General features: G+C 33.1%; 1 protein-coding gene across 1 annotated transcript in view; it reads left to right on the forward strand.

Moving 5' to 3' along the window:
- Positions 1-15,752, forward strand: part of LOC135218929 (uncharacterized) — an 881,184-nt gene that overhangs the window by 65,436 nt on the left and 799,996 nt on the right. The window lies entirely within an intron of this gene.

Genomic DNA, 15,752 nt, shown 5'->3' on the forward strand with positions numbered 1-15,752 from the left:
TGCCAAGCAGTTTGGATGTCTGTAGCAAACAAACACTCACTCACATATATAAGTTAAGTATATCTTAGTTTTACCAGACCACTGAGCTGATTAACAGCTCCTCCTAGGGCTGGCCCGAAGGATTAGATATTTTTACGTGGCTAGGAACCAACCAATTGGTCTCCTAGCAACGGGACCTACAGCTTATTGTGGGATCCGAACCACACTATATCGAGAAATGAATTTCTGTCACCAGAAATAAATTCCTCTGATTCGGCGTTGGCCGAGCCGGGATTGCGAACTTCGGACCACCGGATTGGTAGCCGAGCGCGAAAACCACTCGTCCAGCGAGGAACTACTTACATTATATATATATATATATATATATATATATTATATATATATATATATATAGATATATAATGTAAGTAGTCCTCGCTGGACGAGTGGTTTTCGCGCTCGGCTACCAATCCGGTGGTCCGAAGTTCGAATCCCGGCTCGGCCAACGCCGAATCAGAGGAATTTATTTCTGGTGACAGAAATTCATTTCTCGATATAGTGTGGTTCGGATCCCACAATAAGCTGTAGGTCCCGTTGCTAGGAGACCAATTGGTTGGTTCCTAGCCACGTAAAAATATCTAATCCTTCGGGCCAGCCCTAGGAAAGCTGTTAATCAGCTCAGTGGTCTGGTAAAACTAAGATATACTTAACTTATATATGTGAGTGAGTGTTTGTTTGCTACAGACATCCAAACTGCTTGGCAGACCCAAGTATAATTTGTAACCCCGTGACAGACATCAAGCACAGACAAATTGAAAGAAATTTTCGTTTTTAGCAATTCCGTAAGGTTTTCCTCCAGGTACTTAATGGGTTAGTGTTCAGTTTCCGCCTGAGTGCTCCGGGTTTTCTTCCAGGCGTTGTCAGACCTATGATTAACTTATAACATGAATTTTTTTACCAGGATTTTCGTGAATTTTTATCATAATTTATGATAATTATTGATATAATACATATGTGCAAGATATAGGGAATTTCCTTTTGTTAGTCGGTCAAATGCGAATTTCCTCATTAATTCGCGGGCTTCTTCGTTTTTACCTTGAAAATTCGCTTAGCGACTTCTTCGTGACGTTACGGTGACATTTCGTTGTAAAGTCGGTTTAAATGAGGTCTAGAGGTTATCGAGCAGTTTGAGCTCGTAACGATCTTCAGTGTCCTTTTTCCGTCTCTGTTATTAGTTAAGTGTTCTATTTCCTATATTCAGTTTATTCTTTATATTTATTAATTAAGAGATTCTTAGTGGCCCCATATGCCTGTGACCATGGTCAGTTGTTCCTCAGTTTTTTGTATTCATTCAAGTGGTAGAATCCAAAAAAGATCCATTGGCTAAATACACTAAAATATACCTAGTTCATGTAGAGTTCAGTTCATACCTGACATTCCATTGACAACTGTACTGCCAAGGTCACTGACTAGCATCTAGAGTTGTTATAAGTCTTTGCTCATTCAAGTTTTACAGCTGCTCACTTTTAGTTTTCAGTTTAAACACTCGACACAATTTTATAATCATTTGACTGCTTTGCTCTTAATACTGTATGTTCATTATTGCTTGTCTATTAATGTTATAACACACGTCTGCAACTTATTACCAGTACATCACAAATAGTTGAATACAAGGAAACAACATATTGATAGTTCTAACTAGTGCCTCGTAATTATTCAGCATTCACTAAAGATTTGCTCTCTACTTACGATGGTTGACTAGTTGTCAACCTTTATGGGACATATATGCTATAAGTTACCCATGGGTGTTTATGACATGTTTCACTGCAGTGTTGACGCATCCCAGTTAGGATCGTGACCTGCCGTTGTTTTTATCTCTTAAGTAACAGTCATATTTTTCGATAAATATAGAAGAAACTTCAGAAATGTTCATACAATTCTGATGACTTCGCATATTTTTTTTTTTTGAAAGTGGAAATTAAGCCAGGTTTCGAAAGAATTGCTCTCTTTTCCCTTTGGAGTATGAGTAATTAGTACATATGGCATTGAAAATTGCATAGCCCGATGCACTGCAACAAAATTCCATGCATACCGATAAAAATGTTGAAATCAAAAGTGTATTGTGGCTTTGACGAACCGAAGAGAAAAAATAGTTTTGTAATATTTTTATAAGTTTTTTTTTTTATCTATTCTACAGTGGTGAGTTTTTTAAGCGATGGCACTGCCATGAAAAGTGGATGTTTTGTTTTTATTTCTCTGTTGGTCGTGTTGTGCCGTGTTGCTAATTTCGAATCATTAGAGGTCAAAAGTTCGGAAGACCAACAGTCAATTAGTAATACAAATATATATATATATATATATATATATATATATATATATATATATATATATATATATATATACACACACACACACACACAAAGGCAACTCAGAACATGTAACCGACTATGAGTCACAGAAGCACTCGAATATCTATTATTTTAAACTCTGTCTGAGTGTTAACAAAATATTACTAGAGAGAGTGGCGAACAGAATTTGATGAGACAAAGCAGATCTATTCGTCATAGGACCCCTCATACAGAATTCGGATCAGAGTTGAAATGTGTTTCACGAGCAAATAATTGCTAACATTGAGCCAATTTCCCCCCAAACTTTAACCATCTGGGGCAGGTCAGATATTGCTCATATCTGAAACTCTCATCAAATGTTGATAATAAAAACAATGATCACGAAGATTCCCCTTTGCTCAACCGTGCTATTTCAGAATCCATTGTTGGTGCGTGTGTCTGATGCATTGATTTTTCATGCGTCTGAGAACGAAAACGCCAGTTTTACATGGGGTAAAATATTATGTTTTAAATTGTTTGCCATCAAATATACAACTGTTTACGGTTAAATGTTAAGCCTTCTGTGAATATTCATTTTGTCCTACATATTTTCGCAAATCCCATCAGGATAGAAAGAGGTGTTTCTGTTTTTTTGTTATTCGTTATTCATCATTAGTGTTCATATTTATACTTATTATATTTCCATTGATTCATATTCTGAATTCTGCTTCCATTGATTCATACTCTGAATTCTGCCCTTCCCACAGTATTCCTTATTTTCATTTATCACTCACTTCCTAAGAGTTTGTTCATATTCTTTCCCTCTCTATAATCTAAAGAGAGGGTTTAGACGAGATATGCCAAGAGAAAAGAGCCAAAGTTAAATTCAAGGTAGAATGACGCAGGCTTGGTTGAGTTTTCTCATTCAAGAGGGTGTCTCTTTTTCATGAGTTCACTGCTGCAAATATGTTTTTGACAGCGAAACTCAAACCTTGAAACTAGCTTTGACTCTTTCCCCCAATAATTTTTATGATTATGAGGTAGAATAACAAAACAGCCTTCACGCTAGATTTTCAATTTTTACTTTTCTCAATAAAATGAAGAACAACTCGCATTTTAAACTTCCATATAACCTGGAAGCATTTATTCCGAGGCATAACTTACGAATATGTTATTTGATGTTTATTAACTATTGTACCCATACACATCTCGTAATGTTCCATTTGAAAAAGCCTTTGCAGAGGCTTGTAAGATGAAACGCTGAAAAACCAAAGCAGACGTTTATTTAAAGCTTAATTCAAAGAGTTAAGCTATTTCGTATAACAGAAAAAACTGTGTTTGAAGGTCAGTTACACTAGTATTGTTGTTTCAACAGCTTTAATTGTTTATAAATATTATGTCGTAATTTATTTTCCTATCATTCAAATGGATGGAGATGATATTATTGCTGTAGAGGTCAGAGGAGAGAGTTATTTTTATTTTTGCTTTTTGCCTGTTTAAGTATTTTTGTTTCATTATTTTGTTTTTGATTTTCACTCAGGCAACATTTTTTTTCGTCGTATGTTTTGCTTATTTTTGCCGTTTCTCTGGACTAGCAGATCCGGTATATACTTTATTTTCTGTCGGAAGACCTATATTTCCGTCTTGTTATTCAGATTTTTGTTATTAATAACTCAGTTGCTGTAGTACAGAAGCTATAGGCTTCCTCTGCGCCAGCGTTAGCTTCGATAATGAGTTTAGAGGCTCAAGAAGACTAATAAGATTTGAAACTAATTGTTAAGCTCTTTGACAGATTAAAATTCACATATCAGGTGCACTCTAACTTGAGCATATTAGAAAATTTGAGACTTCTATGCATCTTGTTTTTTTTGCTGAGAGGATCAAGAAATATTTTTATTTGTTTTTGCAAAATGTTGCAGTTAAGCGTTTTTGAACTTTCGTTTTCTTTTCATGGGCCTAGTATGTTTTAGATTTCTATGATTTAGAATGAGAAGGATATGAGCATAATTACGTTTTAAATATCGATGATGATTCTTCGAATTTGTTCAAGTTACGGAGGCAAATATTTGAGAAGAACAAAAATTATGTTACCAACACCTGAGTGTGGGATTGTAGTGATAATGGAATAACTTTTTGAGCTTTCTGATGGATGGAAATGTAGTCACCAAAGTGAACTTAACTGAAATGGAGTCATATGTGAAAAAAGAATTCAAAGTATTTAGTCAGTGGTTGGTGATGCACCGATTTGTGTTTCTAAGGGGCCGAGGAGTAACCGTTGCAACGATATGTGCGATAGTTCCCAGCTTTTCTTATATTATCATCATATGCTATTTCGTTTAGATTTCAGGCGTCTGCTTTTGAATTGGTCGAAGTTGCCTTAATAGAGGATAACTTCACAATTGTCATATATATCCACCATGAGCTTATCAGTGTTTTACCTTCACATCTTGAGAGAGAGAGAGAGAGAGAGAGAGAGAGAGGAGAGAGAGAGAGAGAGAGAGAGAAAACAAAAATCTTAATCTTTCCAGTCTTCAGCAGATTTCCTGTATTTTATCTTTTCATACTTTAAAGTTAATAATCATATAATTGCTCAATGAAGATCCGATTCAGGTGCATTAGTTTTTGCTGGTCCGTGACATATGGTATTGATTTTTTCGGTGTTTGAAATTGATTTGTGATTGTTGCATCGTCATAATTCGCGGTTGGGATTGGTTCACCATTATGACTATTGTTTTGTCACATTTCGAAATCGTCGAGGTGATTGAAGGTCCAATTACTCGGGTGAATATGGATGAATATTCTTTCAGTATCAGTGTTTGGTGGTGTTGCTTTTGTTGCTGTTATTATTGATGCTGATGTCAATCATAGAATGAGTTATATTTCATGGGATGGATTTTTAACAGTTGGCCTTTTTCGTGAAGAGGCTACGTCAAGTTCATCAGGCACAGTATTTTTGGATTGACTTACAATAACAAAACGTGTTTGAATGCGAGTATATTTTCCTAGCTCTTTCATTTTTTCAATTTGATTAAATGTTACCTCTGTAGATTTTGTCTTTTACATTAATATGTTTCTTTCATCAACATCTTGTCCTTTTTCATACATAGTTCATAGATCTTTCGGTTAACTGTTGTCCCAGTAGTATTTTATATATTTGGTGTACTCACGACTTCTGTAACCACCTACTGGCCACCATCTTGACATTAAAATTTCAATTTTTTCTTCTATGTTCTTACGTGCTTTGTGAATTACGAGTCCACAATAGAATACATAAAAAATAGAATACATAAAAAGATAAGAAATGATTTGTTATCAAAAGGCTCACAGTAAGTTTTATAATGTTGTTAGTAATGAAAAAGAAACTCCGTAAAAAGTACTTAGCTTGCGTTACTTTCGTGGATTTGAAAACATAAAATCAATATTTAAATCGTTTAATGTTAATGTTATGTTCTCTTATAAAAATACCATTAAAGATATGCATAATAAGAATAGTCCCGTAACAAATAACATCATTTACATAATTCCTTGTAAAGATTGTCAGTCTTTTTACGTCGGTCAGTCAAGTAAAAATTTGTGTACGTATTAAACAGCATATGTATTCAGTTAGAAAAGCCCAGACTTCAAATGCATTATTTATCCATCTGAACGAAAAATCTCAATGTATAAATTGGGGCGAGAGCTCTGTAATTGCTAGGTGTAATGATTACGTTTCTAGAAATTTACTGGAGTCAGCAATTATACAAATCACTAATAAAAACAACCTAAATCTTAGTCTGGGATTGTACCATTTGGACCCATATATTTGTAAAATGTTTATGAGGGACCTTAAAATTAATTAACTACTAATTAATTAGTCCCACATTTTTATAGTTTTTATCTCTCTCTCTCTCTCTCTCTCTCATGCTCGTTATATTTATATCATATTTTCGTTTCTCATTCATTGTTGGAACATTTTTGTAAATTTCATGTTACTAATACAAAATGTATTGTTTTTCGAATAAAATTGCCTTGACAAGGCACCGTGCCTAAATCCTTAATCTAATTTTCCGGATTTTACTAGGTCGTATATGCCTCCTTGTTTTTCAAAATGTATTGTTTTCTGATTAAATCATCTGTTGACCACGTGTGGATGGTTACTTTAAAATCTCTAATCTTGCCCACGGGCGTTTCTTTAGAGTGAGTTGGACCTTATGCTAAACCTGTGATGTCAGTTTGAATAATAAGCCTACTTGCACAATGTATATTTGCTCTGTTCCGATCAGTTGTGCCTCAAGTAAAGGGTGGTGTAGACCGAAAGATCTTGGCAATTCTCGTCTTTTCATTTTCCTTCGTGGCATCATATATTATATATATATATGTATATATATATATATATATATATATATATATATATATATAATATTATATATATATTCAAATATATATATATATATATATATATATATATAAATGAATAATTATCTAATTCGCTCTACCTCGGAATTGATATATTTTCATATATGTAAACCAAAGGGGAATTTTTTAGTTGATAATAATTTCGTCCCCTCATGGGACCGAACCACCGTCCAGTGGACGGGGACGAGATCAAGACGACAGCTAACAAGAGAAAAGTTATAAGTTTACACCGATTTGGTTTACATATATGAAAATATATCAATTCCGACGTAGAGTGAATTAGATATTAAAGGACATTTGTAGCTCGAATAAAATATGTATATATACATGTATATATATATGTATGTGTATGTGTATATGTAATGATATATTATTATATATATATATATATATATATATATATATATATATATATATATATATATATATATATATATATATATATATATATATATATATATATATATATAAATATATATATATAAATATATATATATATATATATATATATATATATATACATACATATATATATATATATATATATATATATATATATATATATATATATATGTGTGTGTGTGTGTGTGTGTGTGTGTGTGTGTGTGTGTGTGTTCCATCATGTCTTCATTAAATTTAGGAGGGTTTACCCTCATTGATCCAGATGATTATTACATAAACTTACTCTTGCCATGAAGTAAAATAGGATTTGTCTGTATATTATGAATAAAAAAAATTAATGCTGTTTCAACTGTAGCCTATGTCAGTTTACATCCTATGTGACTTCAAGATCGTAGTATCCGAAGCCCTGCGTTTTGTGAAACATGGTAAAGCTTAATGTTTTCCATTTCTTTGAACTGAGGTGAAACTATTATCAAATATTCATTTGAAATTCAGAGCAGTGGCCTGTGATACAATTGAAAACATTTTCTTTCATGGTGAAGTTTACTAATTGTCGAGGGATATTAGAGATACTTTTACTATAATGTATTCAGTTTCGAATCAAGTTTTATCTTCATATCATCTGGAAATTTAGCAAGAAGTTTGTTAAGACACACGAGATCCTCTTAATTATTTGTTTTAATAATTATGACATTGACATACATTCAAGGTCGGAATGTCATAAAACTGGCGAAAATCATATTTAAGTTGGCTTTGCATGTCTCAAAATCTTATTATTTTAAAGTTTGATAATATTCCAATTGTCTATCAAGGTCTAATATTTCATTCTAAAGTCTTAGATCATATTCTCGAAAGTGGCAGAGTATGAAACATGCATAAAAATCTGTTCCTAATGGTATTAGAGCGTTGAACTGTAATAGTTATAGAGGCAGATGTAAAACATCTCTTATAATGACGAGTGAAATTTGGAGAGAATGGATTTGACTGCAGACGTCAGTTCGAAATCTATGGGGTGTTCACTTAATATTTCAAGTTACCTTTGCTCAAATTTGAAACAACGTCACCATTCTCTGGCAATGGGAAGTTTATTAATCATCAAATGGAGACAAATATCTAGGCGTTATTAGTATTATTATTGCTTCTGTTGTTTTCGTTGGTGTGTCAGCAGCTACGGTTTTGGTGATATCGGCCTTGGTCTTTTTTTTTGTTTTTGTTTTTGTTTTGTGCAGTTATTGCATTGTTACCTATGCCACATCTAACGTCCCTCTGTTATGATGCTAGTTGACAACAGATGTAGTTGAATTGGTATGGAGTAACAAGGGAGTGAAATATCAAATGTAGCAAAAGGGTTACAAGTTTTTTCATACACACGGGTTAACATTTCTTTTGTTACGTGCATTGAAGATGGTACCTCCTCCTAAAAAGTTGTTCACTGCGTCCTATGAAATAATTGCCTCTGCATACATGCACGTAAGAAGACACACTTGTACTCACAAACATATATATATATATATATATATATATATATATATATATATATATATAGAGGTAGTTAGTTATATGTATGTATATTATATACATACATATAGATATACATATGTAAATTCATAGTATTATGCATATTATTATTATCAATATCATTTTTATAACTCTCTCTCTCTCTCTCTCTCTCTCTCTCTCTCTCTCTCTCTCTCTCTCTCTCTCTCTCTCTCTCTCCACTAGGATTCATTTGTATGCTTACATGATTGTGCACAAATACACATACACACATATATATGTATATAAATATATATATATATAATATATATATATATATATATATATATATATATATATTCAATGTAGCACGAAAGTTCACGTGCTAGAGTATCATAAAATCAACTTAGGGAGGCGAGTGAAAAACAAGACTTGAAACAAGTACTTCCGTAGTATATTCTACATTTTCAGTAAAAACGGTTTACAGAGTTATATATAAAAAAATTAAGTAGAAGCGGGCAGAGTTACAGTTTCTTGATTCAGCCAGCATGTACTCCCAACAGAAAGGACAGGAAAAGAGGATCAAGAGATAATCCAGGCCGGAGGTTAAAATTCATGGTACGCGTGGCTTCAATGAGTACAGTTTCCTTAAGACTGCATTTCTTAGAGTCGTTGACCTTGCGGATTATAGATGACATACCATTAACTGGGATAAGTCATCTATAATGTACAAGGCCAACGACTATCAGGTAAGAAGTCATCTGAAAACTGTATTCATTGAAGCCAAGCACACCAGGAAATTTAACCTCCGGCCTGGATTATCTCTTGATCCCCTTTCCCTGTCCTTTCTGTTTGGAGAACATGTTGGCTGTATCAAGAAACTGTAAATGCCCGCTTCTATTTAACTTTGTATATAAAGCTCTGTAAACTATGTTTTTGCTTAGTGTGAACTTGAAAATGTAGAATATACGACGGAAACACTTGTTTCAAGTCCTGTTTTTCACTCGCCTTTGTCCGTGGGTTTTAATTTTATATATATATATATATATATATATATATATATATATATATATATATATATATATATATATATTATATCGAGCTACAAATGTCCTTTAATATGCAGTTCGCTCCACCTCGGAGTCCTGATTTCTCCTCACCCCTCTGGGCGCAGGTTCGAACCCACGCGAGGACGAAATTATCAACTAAAAAGAAATCCCATTCGGTAAACATATATGAAAATATACTAATTCCAAGGTAGAGCTAATTGGATATTAACGGACATTTGTAGCTCGATGTATGATATGAATCACGATGTGATAATCATATTATATATCTATATATATATATATATATATATATATATATATATATATATACATATATATATATATATATATATATATATATAACATAATATATATATATATATATATATATATATTATATATATTATATATATATATATATATATTTATATATATATATATATATATATATATTATATATATATATATATATATAAGTTTGTGTGTGTGTGTTTGTGTTGATAAGTCACAAAAAAAAAACTGTAGAAAGATATAGTTAAGGTTGGTCAAAGAAATACATATAATCTGTGTAATGCACGCACATATACGAGTACGCACGTATCTCTGTGAACTTACCATTTGATTTTGTTTCTGTATAATGTTGAGGATCTGTTTATCATGAACGAATAGACTACAGAAGTAGTTATTGAATAGCTACATAATATTCCTGTTGGGGTGACGGAGAAGAACTAGGCGCCTGAAATTTGTATTCTGCTGGAAATAAGGAGAACGTTACCTGTGTGCGACTTGACTTGTGTTCATATAGTATATAAACTGTAGGCACTTCTTTGAAGCAGAGACGAATAGTTAAAAGACTTAAATCTAAAGAAAGTAAGACTTTAATAAACGTCCAGGTTTCCTCTAGAAGCGCCTAAACTGTGTTCCGTATAAATTGAAGCATCCATCGACCAAGTTACTTGTATCCTTTTTCAAATTATATTGAATAAATAATCACCCAAAGTACCATTCGAATTAAAGAAAATAACAACAAACCTTCGTTTTATTTTTCTTTCTTAAGATTTTTTAGAACTGACTTGTGTTTCACAGCAAGGAAATAGAAATATCGGTCGAATCCTCTGCTTCACTTTAATGATTTTTTCTGTAGTGTTTACTCTTTTGAATGACCGATCCAGAGTCTTTATTTATTTATTTATTTATTTATTTACTTATTTTGGTAATCCTGAATATTTTTTCTTCTATCTTTGATTTGCTATTTTTTTCATGCGTAGCTCATTCCGTCAACTTGTGTTTTATAAGAAGATTAATTTTTTCTTATTATTTCTTATTTCAGGTAAGATTTTATTCTTCTTCAGACCGTTTGATATGCCAATCCTGTACTCGTAAGTAGTCCCTTTTTAAAACCGGTCTTTATTGTAAAGAACTTGAAGATATATTTACATTTTTACATGAAGGAAAATTGTGTTATTATTAGTATTAAAAAAGATTGAGATGATCTTCGATATCATAAACGCTTTGATTTGTTCTAAATCATTGCCGGGGAAGAAAAATAACTGTTCAAAATTTAAAGTTTAATTAGAATTCAAAAAGGAGCAAAAATTAATTTTGTTTTTCTGAGGGAAAATGCTGAATGTTTTCTGCTAAAAAAAATTGGATTGTTTTCCGTAAAAGTTCTTTTTTAATAGACGAGAATGAATTACGATGTTATTTTAGTCCAGGAATGAAGATGAATGAGGATCTATTAATGTGAAAAGCTTTGGAATTTCTAAATATATCTATGATTTTTACATCATCTGGAGAGTTGGAGATTGTTTATTTTTTCTAGTCTAATATCTTGGTCGTGCATTTCCTTTCTTCATATTAATATAGAGTAAAAGTTTTACTCTTTATTTTATATATATATATATATATATATATATATATATATAATATATATATATATATACATATATAGATAATGTATGTATGTATTATGCATGTATGTGTGTATGAAACCTGTCATTTATTTAAAAGAACTCATATTTGATTAGACGCCTTCCTGCAGAATCATTTCAAGGACATATCCCGAGATGGCTTCATTTATGTTTGCTGATAACAGTATCTAATTTCCCTTACGTAAACCTACGTATAGCTCCGAGCAGCTCTCGCATATATTACCGCTGTCTCTCTCTTACTCTCTTATAATGGAAGGCCATATGCTCTCGTTCCATTTTCAGCTTTAGCGTTGGTGGGGTAGAGTCCCACATTTAGCGACAGGATCAATATTTACATAAAAAGGAGGGAAAAGGGGAAGTGCAGCTATCTATCTATATATGTTTTCTATGTTCTTTTGTCTACTTACTTGCTCTACTTTATATATGTGTGTATGTGTGTGTGCGTGTGTATGTGTATATATATATGTGTATACGTATTATACATCTAAGCAATATCAACCAAAGTTGGTATACTTAATAACCTAGCATTGGGGATAGAATACGTTGTGGGGAAGCGGTTGGAAAGGGGGGGAAATTAAAAGTAACTGAAAACGACAGATATTAGTGTCAAACCCATAGTTTTCGATGTTGCTGATATGAATAGTGACACTCCCAATGCCCTTGAAGTCCAATTTTAGCCCTGATAGGAAGGAGGGTTACATATAAAAGTAACAGAAAATGACAGTTATAAGTGTCTAATCTATAGATTTTGAGGTCGCTGAGATGAATAGAATCACTCCCAATGGCCTTCAAGTCCAGGTTCAGCCCCAATAGGAAGGAGGGGTTGAAAGGGAATTACATGTAAAAAATAGCCGAAAACAACAAATGCTAGAAAACAACAATTGCTAGTGCCTAATTTAGAGTTTTCAAGGTCAATGAGATGATTACTGACACTTTCGATACTTTTCAAGTCCAAGTTTAACCCTGATAAAAGGGGATTGTGATCCCGGGTAAAATATAAAATGTCAGAAATGATGTAAATTAGTTTTTGAGATCGCTGGGATAAAGAGAAACACTTCTGATGCCCTTCAAGTCAAAGTTCAGCCCCAATAGAAACAGGAGTGAGAAGTGGTGAAATGTAAAATGTCAAAAATGTTGGGTAATGTAACTGAAGCAATAGTCCAGGAGAGAGAGAGAGAGAGAGGATGAGAGAGAGATGAGAGAACGAGATAAGGAGAGATAAGGAGAGTTTATCAGTCATCGTTCAGAGGTTTGTCCCAAACCAGCAGGCTAGGTTTGTGTGTATTTATTATATAAATAAATATCTATTTTATATAATATATAATTATATAATATATAATAAATATATATATATATTATATATTATATAATATATAAGATATATTCAGTTACTCACACATATGTCTTTTTAGGAGGTTACCGAAAGTTGGTGGCACTGCTTGCATTCTGTCGGTATTTATTATTTATTATTATTTATAATTGTTTCATTCAGCCATAATTGAGCACATGATTTGAAAATTGTCTATTTTTACTTTGTCTTACTGACAGCTATGGAATTCTTTAGAGTCGTTATTTCCTCCTCTTTTGAATTTTGCTTACAAAAGTATTTTAATATATTTTATTCCTGTTTTATTGAGTTCACTTTAAACATTTTACTTTGTCTCTTTTTGGGGTTCGCAATACATGCCCCCGGCAGGAACCACTAATGTCAAGGAGTGGAGACTTGCAGCTTTTCATCTTGCGTAAATATAATACATTTGAACTTTGAAAGACAAGTAACGATATAAAACATAATCGGTCATATTGTGAGGAATGTTTTTTTTTATAGATATTCTTGTATAAATTATTTTTATATTTATATTCACTGCTATATGTGTGATCGACAGATACACACCTGTATTTATACTATATTTCTATGAACGCAAACATAATTGGTAATTATATGAAGTCTGAAGAAAAACGTAAATCTCAGTTGTTGATCCTGGAAACAAACACGCAAGAGTCGCTCGAGGATAATGACCCAGAAGAACCAATATGCTTTCAATTTGAATCTGGGGTCGCCAAATACTTATCATGCGCGCAAAGGCAGGAAAAGTTATTTTTAATGAGAATTCTTTTCCTTTGCTCCAAAGTTTTTCTTTCCGGTTAGTCTGATTGGTAGGATGTTTTAATGCTTTGCTTTCAGCGTATCAACAGAAGTTATTTTTATTTGAATTTGTTGTTTGTGTATCACATTAATTACTGTACTCCATCTATGCGCAGATGTATATTATATATATATATATATATATATATATATATATATATATATATATAATATATATATATATATATATATATATATATATATATATATATATACACACACACACACACACATATATATATATATATATATATTGTATATGTATGTATATACATATACATATATTATATGAATTTTATTACATCATCGTGATTCATATATTCGCATTAAACTACAAATGTCTTTTAATATCTAATTCGCTCTACCTCAGAAATAATATATTTTTATATATGTTGACTGAAAGGGAATTTTTAGTTATGAAATTCGTCGGCTTTTGGGCTCGAATACACGGCACCAAAAATTCAGGGCGTACAGTGAATTTCTTAACAACAAAATTCCCTTTCGCTCAACATATATATGAAAATAGATTAATTCCAAGTTAGAGCGAATTAGTTATTGAAGGATATTTGCTGCTTAATGCGTATATATGAATCACGATGATGTGATAAAAGTGTGACAAAAGCACACTGCAAAGTTATCAAGGTTGAGGTGGGCTGATGCCGACTCTAAACAACAAATTCCTTGAGGGCAACAGGGATTTGTAGGTGAGAGGCAGAGTTAACTTGTACTTCTCATGATAGCCTTTTGGGTAACGAGCTTCACTGTACGTCTTACCAACTAAAATATTACCCTTCGGTCAACTTATATGAAAATATATTAATTCCGATGTAGAGTGAATTAGATATTAAAGGACATTAGTAGCTTAATGCGTATATATAGGCAACTGACCCGCAAGCCCGCTGCTTGCCCATTTTAACCCAGGCCACAGCGTTGCCATGTCGTCGTAGGTACCTGCAGAGTGGTGGGATTACCGCGTCTGCTCTTGCACCAAGTGGAGACACACGCAGTGCGAGGCGGGACCCCTGAACGGCCCTTGGACCATGCATATGCTTCCTGCCACCACGCAGCCGCCATTGTGTTGCCATCACGCTAGTTGGTCGAGCCACGTTAAGTGCCAGCTCGCAAATGTGTGAACTTAGCATAAAACATGTGGTAGGTCACAAAGTAACTTCTTTTTCGTGGTAAATTTGCTAGGTTACCTTTCAAGTCTTTATGCAAAATTCTGTGTAGCCCTATGGAAATATCTAACATTAACTTGCAATCTATGTAGTTTGTGTAATATATGCGAAATATCTATCTTTCTTCATGTTTTAGAACTGCGTAGTATGTTTAATGCTGATTGGATTTTACTGTGATTTACGTGCATAGATAGTGCACTATTCTATGTTTCAGATTTTGTTTTATATTACTTTTCATACTCCTTTCATTGATCTAATTTGTTATGCCATTGCAGTGATATATGCGGAATATTTATGTACAAATGCAAGGAAACGTTTGTCAATTTGGATAATCTTTGCAGTGAATAAAATCGGTGGCCGCGAGTTCGATTCTCGGGCATTCCATTGAGGGGTCAGAGATGTGTATTTCTGGTGATAGAAGTTCACTCTCGACGTGGTTCGGAAGTCACATAAAGCCGTTGGTCCCGTTGCTGAATAACCACTGGTTCCATGCAAAGTAAAAACACCATACAAACAAACAAAATACTGATTTATTTACAAAGGGTAGTGTTATATATGGAATAATGGTATTCTGTGTTGTAATTTGTTCGCCATAGTTTAGTATACATCAGGTAAAAATTCATCGAGGTGTTATCACAATTGGTCGAAGTCCAAGGTTCCTCATCAGGGCTCTCGACAGGCCGCCTTTGAACGGTGGCCTATACTAGAGCAAAACTGGTTTCTGACTCCAGTCATTTTTAGGTCTCGACATCATTAACTCCAGTTTCCGTGATAGGTGTTTATTTATGTTCTTACCTTTGCTCTCGGTACTCTCTAAGGAGATTTACTCCAGGTTTTCGGCAAGTTAACACTCGCAGAGGAAGCCTACA

Source organism: Macrobrachium nipponense, chromosome 1 (assembly GCF_015104395.2).
Source record: "Macrobrachium nipponense isolate FS-2020 chromosome 1, ASM1510439v2, whole genome shotgun sequence".
Taxonomy (NCBI): Eukaryota; Metazoa; Arthropoda; class Malacostraca; order Decapoda; family Palaemonidae; genus Macrobrachium; species Macrobrachium nipponense.